Source organism: Seriola aureovittata, chromosome 10 (genome assembly GCF_021018895.1).
Source record: "Seriola aureovittata isolate HTS-2021-v1 ecotype China chromosome 10, ASM2101889v1, whole genome shotgun sequence".
Lineage (NCBI taxonomy): Eukaryota > Metazoa > Chordata > Actinopteri > Carangiformes > Carangidae > Seriola > Seriola aureovittata.
The window spans coordinates 21,889,694-21,903,389 of record NC_079373.1 but is presented as its reverse complement, the minus strand read 5'-3'; the positions used below and the strand labels follow the sequence as shown (position 1 = coordinate 21,903,389).

The 13,696-nt window shown below is 42.8% G+C and overlaps 1 long non-coding RNA gene across 1 annotated transcript in view; it reads right to left on the bottom strand.

Moving 5' to 3' along the window:
* The window catches only part of LOC130175880 (uncharacterized), a 102,088-nt gene that overhangs the window by 48,078 nt on the left and 40,314 nt on the right, over nt 1-13,696 (bottom strand). Inside the window, exon 2 of the long non-coding RNA XR_008828799.1 lies at nt 569-798. This is a non-coding gene — a long non-coding RNA (uncharacterized LOC130175880). The remainder of the gene's footprint in view (nt 1-568; nt 799-13,696) is intronic.

Genomic DNA, 13,696 nt, shown 5'->3' with positions numbered 1-13,696 from the left:
TCCAGTATAATTATTTCATCTCCGTTCGGCATTATAGGTGAGGATCTTAGCAAAGCGTCACAGATGTTGTTTGTTTCACAATGAGGAGCTGAAATGTTGGCTGATTTTACACCGACTGCCAACAGTTCCCACAGTCTAAACAGGAGGTCCTAATTTCAGTGGCCACCGAATACTTTGGTGACATAAATGTGGAGGACTTAGCAACAGATCCCATGCCAGACCACTTTTCCTCTTCTCCACAACTCTGCCTGATCCGAGTGATAAATGTTCTTGTGAACACAGGCTGACGGAAAATCTCATTTCCTCTAATGCTGAACACCAGGGACAAACCCAGAGCAGGTATGGAGCTCAGGTGGGGTCTGACTGCAGATTCTTTTTTTTTTTGGTTTTCATGCACACACACACATACATACATGAATTCTATATAGGAGGTACGCATTTTTTCTTTTAGCTGATAGGTGTTTAAGATTCAACAGCCACAAGAGGAACTGCTCAGTGGCGGGACGTGGTGACCAGTACAATCAAGACTTGCCATAATAAGTTAAAAGAATGAAGCCATACGACTTACATTGAAAGCTTGGACTGCTCACAAAGTGGGCTCAGATCTTCGCTGGTCAGTTCAGCCATGTTTATCATGTCACTCAGGTAGGCCAAGAAAGAGCCTGACCCGAGCATGAGGTCTTATGTAGGGCCATAACAGGCTGGCGGGTGTTTTGGTGCTGCTTCTTTCTGCTTTTTCATCACATCATTCCTCGTCTTCATAAAAGCTGGTGTTTGAGTTCACGTCTGGATGACTGTCTGTGATTGAAAAATACAGGGAGCAAATTTAGAATAGGCTACATAGACAGTCAAGAACCATTTTCTCCATTCATCATATGCTCACTCAAGACTTTTTAAATGTGTGTGTCATCTGAGCCTGGGCATGCTTGAAAGAGTGTGTGTGTGTGTGTACATCCTCTTCTTTCCCTGAGCCCTCTAGACTCCTGATGCCCACAGTGATCTACTCCCTCCTAGCCAGACCCACCAGCCTAGCCCACCCCGGCACTGGCACCGACACAGCCAAGCTGACAATTATTATCTACCTCACTGCCCTTGCTAGCAAGCTGACGGGATGGGCAGCATTTGTCTGGCTAGAGTATACAGTATCAATCTGCCTGTGTAGGGTCAATGAGGGCACCCCCACCCACCCCACACCCCTCACCCGCCACCCTACCCAACCACTCCACCCTATCCAATATTAGGCTAAATCAGACTCATCTTTACTGTGTCTCATTTATAAGTCTGGTAACACTGGTGACACAAGTGTGGTGGCTTTTTTGTAATAATCAGAAGAAAAATGGAAAACTGTCAAACAGCCATCTTCTCATAGAGAAGAGAGAGCTACACAATGTTTCAGACATGTGTTTGTCAGAAACCTCCCTCTAACTGACAAGGGCTGTAGTATGACTCATCCTGGGCTGTTCTGATTATGTGATCTCCTCCACCTCTCCTCTCATTACTGACTGGTGTTCACCCAACAGAATCCCTCACAGTCACCACCATCATTTTTTTATCATCCCAGGCTGCAAGCAGAGACTTAGCAACTCACCAGTTAGTGATGATGAAACCTGCAGGGAATAAGTTGTTTCCTCCTGATTATCAACTACTGCTGCTATCATTTCAACAAGCTCTGGCAGTGTCATTGTATAGCTTTATGATTCAACCGCAAGCGAAAAACTGATTTGGGTCTGGTAGAGCCAAAAGTTCCTCCTTTAAAATGACTCAACTCTGACTTTATACAAGAACCATCATTTCTACCACTGTCACCAAAGACCAGCTTTCTGAAGACCTTTGTGACTCATCAGAGAGAGTGCAGAGTTGAGGAGAGGGCAGAGGCAGGCGGAAAAGGCCATACCATAGAGAGAACAAGAAAATGCAGATAATGATAGATATGGCCTGTGACACAGATGGGCCAGGACTGTTTTAGATAGACACCCTCCTCATCAGTCTGAAATTGCAGAGTTGAAGAGAACTCGCTTGAAGGAAACACGACTGGAATTGAAGGATCAAAGAGGGAAGACTTATGGACTTACATTATAGCCTACAGATGGTGCAAACTGGTGTTTTGGTGTGGTGATGCAGACGACTGTGCACAATAATTCATACTCTCGGTCATATGTGGAAATGGGTTTTTAAAATTCTATTTATGAAGGATCCTTTCTGTTGTTTGTCATGTAACCTTGCGTGCCCTGACACTAGCTCCATCTACTGGTACTTGACAGTTTAGCCCAAACTATTAATAACTTAAAAATGGACCGACGCTCTTGACTCCTGAACAGCCAATGATCAAACATTTTTGAGCTAAAAATAAACACATTAGCTGCGCATAAATATCCAAACAAACCCGACTGTTCTTCTAGGCGTGTTACAAGTCGTCTTTTTAGAGGTTTGGGGCTGTGGTGTGGAACGGGTGGCCCAGCCCTGACCCCTATTCATCTCAGTGACACACAGTAGACAAAGTTGTAGAGGGACGTTCAAAGGCATCGCATCCCACAACCATGAATTGCACACAGCATATACAGTACGTACACATGCATTCAGAGGTGAAGAAACAGGCTAAGCACAGTAGCAAGACTTGTTTTAGACCATCAATCTATACGCCCATCCATCTGTGCATACATGTATCTTGAAAGTGAATTCTGGGTAAGGGAAGGAGACTAAAGAAAGGCCCCTCAATTTGGGTTTCCTCTCTGGTTAAAACCAGCTGTGCAAAAACATTGTTATTTTGGTTTGGAGCTATAGGAAAAAGTGCTCTGTATCCACACCTTCCTGCTTCTCCTGCCCCTCACATGCCCCTGGCACAGCAGACCACTCTCCCTGAGCTGTACACAGTGCACAATGCACTTTACCCTGGCCTTGATTTAGAAGACACATGGATTTGTACTGTCAGTTCTATATTATTCTGCTTTTGATAAACTCTTCTCTACACAGTCCAACTGATGCAATCAGGGAGGATATCTATGAATATAGTGAAACAACTGAGGCTCCAGTTCAACTTCAAGTCAAGTCAAGTTAAGAGACCTGAGAGTGAGAGAGAGAGAGAGTGATGGAGAATTCGCAGAGTAGGAGAATTCAGAGAGTAGGACCATAATGACAGAAAGGCAGAAAAACTCTCCATCATGTAAAAACTGGTCAGATTTTCCACAGGGAATTTCAGGAACAAAATGTGAAAATTGACGCGTGAGACAACAGACAAATTTGTGAAGAAAAGGGAGAAGAATAAGATGAAGAACTTCTTAGGATAATGCATTCAACTGTAACCACTCTATGTCAACCAGAAAATATGCTGAAAATACAACTACACAAACATCTTCTGGGTCCACAAATATCTACAATTCATGTAGATGCAACACCCTTGATAACCCTTCCTGTCTCCATCTACAATCTTTAAGAGCTGAAACATCAAAGCTTGGAACAGTGCCACTTTCTCAAAGTCAAAATGACCACTTGTCTCAGCTTGGATGTGATCCTAGAAGTTTTTGACATCAGTGTCAATGAGACAGGCATGCTCATTCAGACAAACTCGCTCCTTCCTGGCTCGGTTCTCTTGTTCTCACAAGATCCAATACATTCATAACCAAACAGTGGTCAACAGCACAAGAGGATCAAGGACATAAAAAGCCTGTGATTCATAAGCAGTGCCAAAGGGTTTTCCATAATACTCGACACTAAATTACAACAAATCAGTACCATGCAGCTGGGAAATATAATTCACAACTTTAGTCAACCATTGTTCCTGATGCACAGCCTCATGAACTCAATATCCTGTAAACATAATGCTATTCTGTTCTGTTCTGTTTGGTTTCATTCTATTCTGGTGGATCCCCAGTGGATCTATTGGAGAATGCTTACAGTACAATTCAACCATCCATCACTCTAAACTCAAGTTTATTTGTACAAAGCAAATCTCTTGGCTGCAACTCATGACTATTTTCAAAATGTATTGACCTCTTGTTATTTTTTAATGAACCTATTAATGGTTTAAATAACCACCATAAAAAAAATGGAGAAAAATGTCTATCACAAACTCCCCAACACCCAGGTGCCATCTCCAAATTGCAAAAGTATTAAATGTACAATTGTATAAACCAGACAAAAGTAGCATATAATCACATTTGCCCGTCATGCTTTCTTGTTACATGGCATAACACAATAAATACATTACCAATATTGTTGACTTATAATGTTCGATCCATTCAGCTCCGTGGGCGTAGGTTATACAACAATTATGAACCTGCAAACTGAACATTTTGCCACCTGGTCGAAACGGTTCCTTCTAAACTTCACAGACCTTTTGTCACAGCAAAAACTTTGACTTGCAGGAAAAGCATGAGGGTAGCTCATCAGCCTAACGATGTGTCCCAGTCAGCCACTCTTACTAGCGAGCATGCACAACACCAGCCCTCTGGAAATGCCTCATCTGATGTCTCATGGTCATCATTAATGTTATTATTTAGACCTTTGCTTTTCATGCTATGACGTGTCAAAATGAATGGGGAAAAACGCATTATTATCAGCGGTCAAGTGACTCAATTCAATATCAGCCTTCCATCTAGTCAGTATTTTAAAGCTCCCTGTAGTAAATGTGAGGATGTTGTTCATCATGTTTTTTAATTGTGGGAATTAGGCTTCAAATTTGTCCTGAGAAATCAACATTCATTATAAATCTATTGTATTTTTAAGTAATATTGACCAATTCTCTCTGTGAACTTTAAAAAAACTGTTTTCTAAAGTGGCGGTCCAAACAAACCACGAGTGGTAGTCAGAGGAACTTCCTCCTCCACTGGCCTCCTCTTCTGTAGTGTCCTCCAATGGTGAATCTTAAGCCCTGCCTTGTTTCTTTTCTATATACTACTCTTCTATATTCTTATTTTGTGGCTGTAATGTACATTCTACAGATACCAAGAGCTGATCGTAACGTAACGCAATGTATTTCTTTCCTCTCAATATTGGTTGTCTGAGAGCTTTACAAATAAATTTCAAGATTTTAATAACAAAATTTTTAATGGTCCCTCAACTATGGAACTCTGATGTCTTACATGGCTAACCAAGTCACTATCATCTTCTTCTCTTTTATTTGCATCTTCTTTAATAATCTTTCATATTTGATCTTATGAACTTATTTTTAACTTTGAACTTATTTCATGTTGCAAATAACTTTAAGACTTTGTTCACAATGGTGCAACACGTACACATTTAATCTTCCTCTCTGTCTTTCTTTGTCACACTTTCTCCCCTCTCCTGGACATGTCACTCTAATCTCTTCCTTTCTGCCTCTCACTGGCCCCTGGCACCATCTTGAATATTCATAACTGTCCTCTGATGAGCATGCTAAATGGGTGTCAAGATGATTTGGCCACATGACAGAACTGGATTGTCTTTGATAAGCCCCGACTTGAGCCAGAACAAGGCAGCAAGGAGGAAAAGAGCAACAGACAGAAAAGAGACATTGACCCCAGAGGGGTTTTTGGGTACTATGTTGAACCAATCAGTACCCCAGAGCAGGACCGTTGGAGCAGGGCCTGGGCAGCAATGGAGAGGTCAGTAGGGGGGCGGACCCCTGTGGTGGCCCTGGGGGTGAAAGTCATTGTCACCAGGCTTTAATGGGTCCCAAAATTCCTCAACTGACCAAAACCTGTGAACGATTGAGAAACGAAAGACATTTGTGATTCAAATAGGGCCTCTGGGGGCTCCACCATGAGGTCTGCAGTTGGAAAAGCTTCTCAGAGGAAACAAACACTCTCCCATACCCACAAGGATAAGCCAACCTGCTCCCCTTTTTTTTGCTACAATTTCACATTTTCATATTTTTACATCACAAAACTGTGGGATTTAGCTTGATTTACTTTGACTTGGGAACAAAAGCGGCTTCTATTTCGAATAGAAATTCTTTAATTCATTTGGCCATACGGCAAAGTGAATAATTCAATGTTCAAATCACGGTGGGAAAGAAAGCACAGTAACATGATTTGGTGTCTTTCTGCAAAGGAATTTATTAACTATATAAGATAAGTCCTCTTAGTCAAGTCAAGAAATGCTGAATCAACAGCAAAACAGCTTGTTTGTCAAGATTATTTTCTCTACAACGATAAATAGAAAGGCCAATGTGTAATTTCATAAGGTAATCACTTCCCTTTCTTTGTTTTTATTTATTTATTATTCTGCTGATATTAGGGCGTATTAGATTCTTAAAATTGCCTTTTATCCTGTGCTGTCTTTGATCAAATGAGGTGTTTATACTTTTAAAGTACAGTGATAATTACTGCCAACTTGTTAGTGATACTCGGTTCTTATGGCATAAGTTCTGATGAAGGCATGCAAATACGTATGATGTAAAAGCACACACAGAAATTCTGGATATACTAAACTTCTGCAGTAAGTAAAGCCGTCTGATCTGAGTTTACGGACTGCGTTACTATCCCCCTGGTTGTTACATAAATCTTATCATCCCATGGGAAGCATTGAGGGCTGGCTCTACATGCATTGTTTCCTCTATCGGCATTGCAACCTCATCTGGCCTCACTGTCCTGTCACACAGTAGACCCTGCCCAGCCTGGGTGGTAGACAAAGACCACCAACCACCCTCGAACCATCATCTCCAACAATGTGCTACTGGCAACCCACATTTATCAGGCACATATAAACATGTGCATGCACTCTCACACATGACAGAAACCTCAGTGCAAATCACAAACCTGCTCGCTAATCTTCACTAAATCTGCCCCCCCATTTGGCTTTATCTGTCTTTTGTTATCAGTGCTGGGACTGGAGAATGGGAGGGGGTCACAAGGGTAAGACTCTTTTCCAGCATCTGCTTAAAGAGAGGGGGGGGGGCAGGAGAGGAGATCTAGCCGGGACAAGGGGCCTCTCCTTACTCAACTCCTCAACCCTCCACACCCCAGCCCCCAACTCTGATATTTTTGGAAGTCTTTTTTTTTCCTTTTTCCTTTCCTCTAAAACCCAAATAAAGTGTGTGATGGATGAGTGAGCAGAGGCAACACCTCCCCCAACAATCTAGGGCCAGCCGGGTTTAGGAAGGAGGGGGGAGATCTTCCCTTCACAGGCCTCCAGAGGACCCAGCAGCATGCCCCCCATGTCTCTTTCACACACACCCACTGGACGCACACATGCACAATCAGCCATGGCGTTGTCACGCACAGTGTACAAAGATAGCCGCAAATGCAAATGCACGTTGAATGCACATGCACAGTACACACATACAGTGTAGGCATGTAATGACAGATAAGCAAAGCTCTCAAACCTCAGACCTCAGTACATACACCCCACCACTCCACCACAGCACAACTTAGCAACCCCTCTACAGCCCAGTAGCACCCTCCAGTCTGTGGACCCCCTACACTCACAGACAGCCTGATTTCAAACCAAATATGTAAAAAAAATTGCCAAAACCCAGACAGGAAGGAGAAGAAGTGAAGGAAAAAAAATTAAGAGAATAAATACAACAGAGAGAACAGGAGGGGTAAAGAAAAGAGTGTGGAGAAAGGAGACACCAAATGGTCCTGGTTAATGGCTTCAGAGCACAGAGAGATCTGAACAACACAGTCAGTCTCTCTCTCTTTCTGAGAGCACCACCAACACAAGGAGTGAATTCCAAGAGAGTGTCGTCACCAGGAGCAAGGGAAAGGCAGGGAAGTGGTTTTAGAAGAAAAAAGAAAACCCTGGTTTAAGCCTCTGGGTGAGTTTGTGGGTGGTTTGCTGGGTGGTGTTGTATATATACACTCTATATATACTATATCTGTGTGTGTGTGTGTGTGTGTGTGTGTGTGTGTGTGCGCACGCACACACATGCAGTGGGTGCATAGGTAGGCTTTGGAGGGGGGTCCATTGCATGGGAGGTTGCATTCTCGTATGCACAGATATAAGATCAACATTATGCATTCAGAAACCCAATACATGCATTATAAACTGCAGCTGTGCACTGAATACACACAATCAGCACACCAGTACATAAATAATAAGCTGATGACAACCTGATGACAACTGATGGTCTGACCACTATATGACCATCTTAATACCACAGCCTGAGGTACCAGTTTATCAGGTTCAGCTGTACAATACAAAAGTCCTGCAACAAATTCTTCCTTTGTGAAAGAACAGTTTTTTCTTGTAACTGTGTTGGACTGTGTTTGTATAACTTTACAGAAGTTTTAATTTTATATCACAGCACCTTAAACATTGTCCCATGCAAAAGTTTATCCTCTGGTTTAAATCATAAATGGGGGTTGGACAAAATATTCGAATCACGTCTCAAGGCTGTTGCATGCTTCTTGTGCCGTCCTCTGCAAACACATGCATGGATCCGCAAACCTCTGCAGCCCATAGGCCCAGCACGTGCCTCTTGAAATTCGAAACAGCTGAATATGCTCTTTGGTCCATAGGACCACCGACCCAATCGCTTCCTCTTGTGTCCTTTGAAGACACACCATCCAAGCTATAAGCAAGCTATAAACCAGTGTATTTATCAAGCTGGCAAGAACAAGGAGGGAAGTAATATTTGCTGTACAATGTGGACATACAATATAGTCACTGTAAAAGCTTTAACCAAAATAAAAAAGCTTCATCCGCAGAGTGTAAACTGCTGTAGATTAGACCACAGTGCCCGGTACAGTTCAGTCCAATACACCACCACTAACTACAGCTTTGAAAATGGACGTGAAAGTTTCAAATAGTTTCTAAGCATTTCAAAAACAGAACCTGTTGCATGATTAATATAGTGGACCGCACTAGATTGTACAGATGTGCCTAAAACTGTATCTCTCTGTCAAATCCGTCAGTGAATCAGATCAAGTCAGTTCAATTTGATGCGGAGGAACAGCACACACACACAGACAAGCGCCTCCCAAACACACAGCTATGTCTATATGGTTTTTCCTGCACAGAGAATTACGAGGCGGCCACCTCCAGCTCTCGACAAACTGACGAGTTATTTTCTAACAAGTGTTGCACTCAGTGGATTTCTGTTTCCAGTTAAAAAGTAATAATTCATGTTACTGTTGAGATGCGTTAAATATGTCACAGAAAGTGGAAGGGGCTGGTGATGGAGGGGATCAGACTCGGAGTGCAAGACAAGACGAGGAGTCAAGGCGAGGGTATTCAGGTGACAAGTCATTAGTGTATTATCACAGACACACAGAATTTGTAAATGTGACACAAAGGCAACAAGGTTGTGCCTTGCTTTTTAATTGATCTTTGATGTATTTTTTTTTTTTAAATTAAATGAAAATCATTTAATTTAGTCTTTAAAATATCATGAAACTTTCTTTAATTGTTATTGTTTGTTGTCCTTTTGTGAAGTTGTTAGGATTCACTAGAACTCCCAATATGTTGCCTGTAAAAACTGTTTACTACCCTGCTCCCTGCTTTACTGTTGGTCCAATGCCTGCAAAAATATCCCAATGATCAAAGTCACATGAACAAAGAGCAGCAAAAATGTAGCTCATTCACAGGGAATGCACCTTTGCACCTGCTGGTTTGGCTTGATCAGAGTTCAGGCAATCAGAGTTCCCTAAGGGGAAGTGGCTGCTGCTCTACACCTGAATGCAAATGGGCAGGTTTTCTGTGGTCCAATATAGACATCACAGACACAGACACAGACATACACACACTGTCGATGTGTGTGTGGCAGGCAGGCAGAGCATCCAACAAGCAGAATTATTGAGCCCAGGCTCATTTGCAGCCACTACAGCCCTAAAACTGTGGAGATCCAGCTTGTGTTGCCAGAACAGACTCCAGACAGTTTGATGTGGGGATGGAAACCCTGTGTCGTCATCATCGTTGTTGTGATTTTTGTTTGTGGGTCAGGCAAGGACTTCCGGTATTCTGATGCCATACACTGTCGAGCATGTGGTTTCCTAAACCATGTTTTTGGAGACAGAATAGACTGCAGGCCTTTTGCTGTTGTGAACCCACATGACAAAATAGCTAATTTGTTGAGATGTCCTGAGCTCCAGGACAAGACAATAAAAATCAATTTAGACTCCCATGTTAACAAGAGATGCTGATTATGATGTACAGATATTAAAGTCAGAATTCAGAAAAAAAAAGGAAAGTGAAGCCACAGCAGAACTAAAAATACTGGTTATCACAAGCACACGAGGAGTTGAGCTAAGCATAGCAACAAGGTCTGACACAGTGAGAGAGATGGATAGATAGAGATGGAGAAATAGAGTGAGAGAGATAGCCTAACTAACAGCTGTGAACATTTTCCATTTGAAGTGAAACATTCCTGTGTGCTCACGGCCCTGCACACTTCAGCGGGCTTCCTCTCAGCTCCATGTGGTATTTGTCCCCAGCTAAGATCCAGAGAGTGGGAGAGTGAGCTGCAAACTTTCCCAAGGATACCATCCAGCCACATGCCACTCTTGCCCTCCCTCTCAGCTGAACGGCCCTGCTTTCCTCTCTTCCCCCTCTCCTCCTACGCTCCCTCTCTCCCCCTGCTGCCTCCTCACCACCTTCTGTGGCTTGCCAGGACGTCACTTTGATTAAGAATTGACTCCCGATTGGAAAATCTTTCTATCCTAATAATGACTCCGCGTGGTCGTGTTTAATGCCTCACAATAAGCACCTTCCTGTCTGAGCAGTACTAAAAAACATTTGGCCACGCTACCAGCAGAACTCTATGGATGGTGATGTTGGTCGATCAGTCCACCACTGTGGTAAGGAAAGAATAGAACGACTATTGGATGGATGGCTATGAACTTGTGTAAAAAGCTCCATTCAACTATTCAGTGAAATATCGCATCATCGACATTATGGATTGGCACAGAATTTTGTATGTAGATATTAAAAGGTCCCAGATTATTTATCCCAATGATTTTTTTGTAGATACTAGTTTTCATCTAGCACCAACATGAGGTTGACATTTGACACAGATTCTCAGAGATTCAGCTGTAATAAGTTTGGTTATCCCTTAAATTTTCATCTGGTCAAAATTTCAATTTGTCCAAAACTTTGGTTTATGACCAAATACCTGGGAAAACTAATGACACTCTGATCAGCGTCAGCTCTACTTTGTGATTATGCTAATTAGTAAATGTTAACATGCCGGCAATTAAAATAAGGTTTGCGAAAATGGTAAACATTACACCTATTAATATTAGCATGCTTATTTTAGCATAGTGTTAGCATGCTGGCATTTGTATTTAACTCAAAGTACCACTATGCAACCTCTCATAATTTCTAACATGACTATAGATGCTTCAATTTGGTCCCATTAAAGTGGCAAAGCAAGTTTCGTGTACGCGCATTTGCGACGTAGGTAATGTGATGAGCTTGCTGATGTAGTGACTGCATGGGGGTTAGGCAGCTTGGTTTGCAGTGCCCTGAAAGGATGAAGAGGAAATGTCTATTGGCGTTGCTTGTCATATGACAGAGCAGGGTTAGGCAAAGCTGGGTGTTGTGACAACTAGTATGCTAACATCCTCCATTATAGACTTTGCAGTTCTCTCTATTCCCTCAAAGGTCAAGATGGTTTGCAATCCATCAGCCAATCCTGTAAATATTACAACTCGACTGAAATGGAGTGATTTTCATCTGAAATTTCTCTGTAATAAACACTGGTGTGACCATGTCCTACCTTTGATTTTGTTGTCATGTACAATATTTTAAAAAGTGGAAAACTACTCTGACTCTGCAATTATTTCATTCCTTTTTTTCCTCTCCCCACTCTCTCAGGATCTATTCCCTGCCTGAACTCCTCTTGGCTGGTACTCGTCCACGAAAACACTCTCCACGTTTGTTTCTAAATGTTACACGTCTTTCTGTGCATTTCCTTCCAGGAACATTCTGCCTTTTAGTCCCACCTTTTCTGCCTGTGTCCAAATGCACAATAAATAGCCTGGACCTGTTTTCCGCTCTCTTCACCTCCACATCTCACGGCCGTTACAGTTCTGACTATCATGATATGTGTGTGTGTCCTCGGGATCTTGGCTGCGCTTGTGTGTCCTCAGGATCTTGGGTCTCCAGTTGTGTGGGTAACATGACGCTTCAGCCCCAGCCAGTTGCCACAGATGGTAAGAGCACAACAGCTAAGCGCAAGAGGGGAGCGAGGAGGAAGTGCTGTTATCACCAGCTGGCTCAGTGGCTCAGCCAGAGCAGTCAGTAAGACGAGTGCAGCAACAGGAACGCGTGGGTGTGCGTGGAGGCTGAACGGAGGCCCCTGAAGTCTGAGAGGGCAAGTGTTAGGAGTGTACGCATGTGTGTACATGTATGCTGTTCCTAGGTACAGCACATACATCCACATATCTACATCTGCATATATGTGTGGGTGTAAGTGTGTGTGTGTGTGTGTGTGTGTGTGTGTGTGGCCTTTAATGCTCTTCAGCACGGTGGCCCACACATGACGTACTTGTAGCCCAGAGCATTTACTACGACCTTCATCTTGTTTGTTTGTGCAGCCTTCTGAGCGGACGCTGAGAAGCTCATACTTGTTGCTGTGTTGTTTTAGTCCTGATTACTCAGCGGTTAATGTCTAAATGTTACAGCAATTTGCAAACATTTGAGGTAAGTCAACACTGCCAGGAAATATCACCAGAAAAAAAAAAAATCATCTGTACTTTTACTTTCTCATTTCAAAGATGACCGAGCAGTCTGTCGTCATCTAGGAGAGCACTGAATTCATTTTTTTTTTTATTGAGACAATGACAGGATGAGAGGACAATCAGCTGAGGAACATCAGGATTTGAAGTTAGAGTTAGTTGGATGCTTTGCGCCTGTCTGAGCTGATGCGTCTTGCAGTCTCTGAGGAATTCAGACCTAAAGGAGCGAGGGCCTCTGACAGTTGGGAGGATGCAGCCATGAGAACTTGAGTACCAGTAAAACTAAAACAAGAACACGTTTCCCGTAACATACATTGATTCCCCTCCCATTTTTAGTTTTTTTTTGTGTGTGTGTGTGTGTCTGTGTTTCTGTGTGTGCAGTAAGTACCTTTGTGTGGCCTTGTGGTGTTACTGGGTTCACACACTCACAAGTCTGCCTGGGAAAGTTCTGTTACATACAGTATAAACTTCTAAAGATGAAACAGAAAGCTACTTTCAAACTTATCACTGCAAATATTTAAAAGTCTGTTTACAATTTAGGGGTAGTTGGGACTCCCCTACGAGCCTGTAAAGATATGACAACACATCATTTTCCAAGTGCACTCTTTCCAAGCAGGCTCTTCTCTTTCCACATAAATCTTTCCATATTTACATCTCGATTTATAAAAAGTCCAAGGCTGACATTCCCTTTCTCTCATCGTGTCATCCCACCCTTTCCTAAAAGCAGTTATTGTTAGCACGTGGCATTATTGCGGCCAAACAACAAAAGGGATTATCTACTATGACTAAAATGGGACTAAAACCTGACATCATCTCTTCCTTGTCTCTTTTAATAGCCGTTTGATGTCCAAATTCAGCTGTACCTCTGCATACTACATCTTTAAGACTGGAGCTCCTGTTAGGGAAGGCACTGTTACATAACAGAGCCCCCACCCCCCACCCCAGCCCCTTCCTTTGCACATGTTTCAGAGTGTGACTGGTGACTGCCATGAGTTCAACAGTGAAAAGGGGGACAGAGGACCCTCTGAATGATCGGCGCTGGAGGAGGGAGGATAGAGAGAAGGAGCGTGCGTACTGGTGCGATGTCCTCACAGTACATC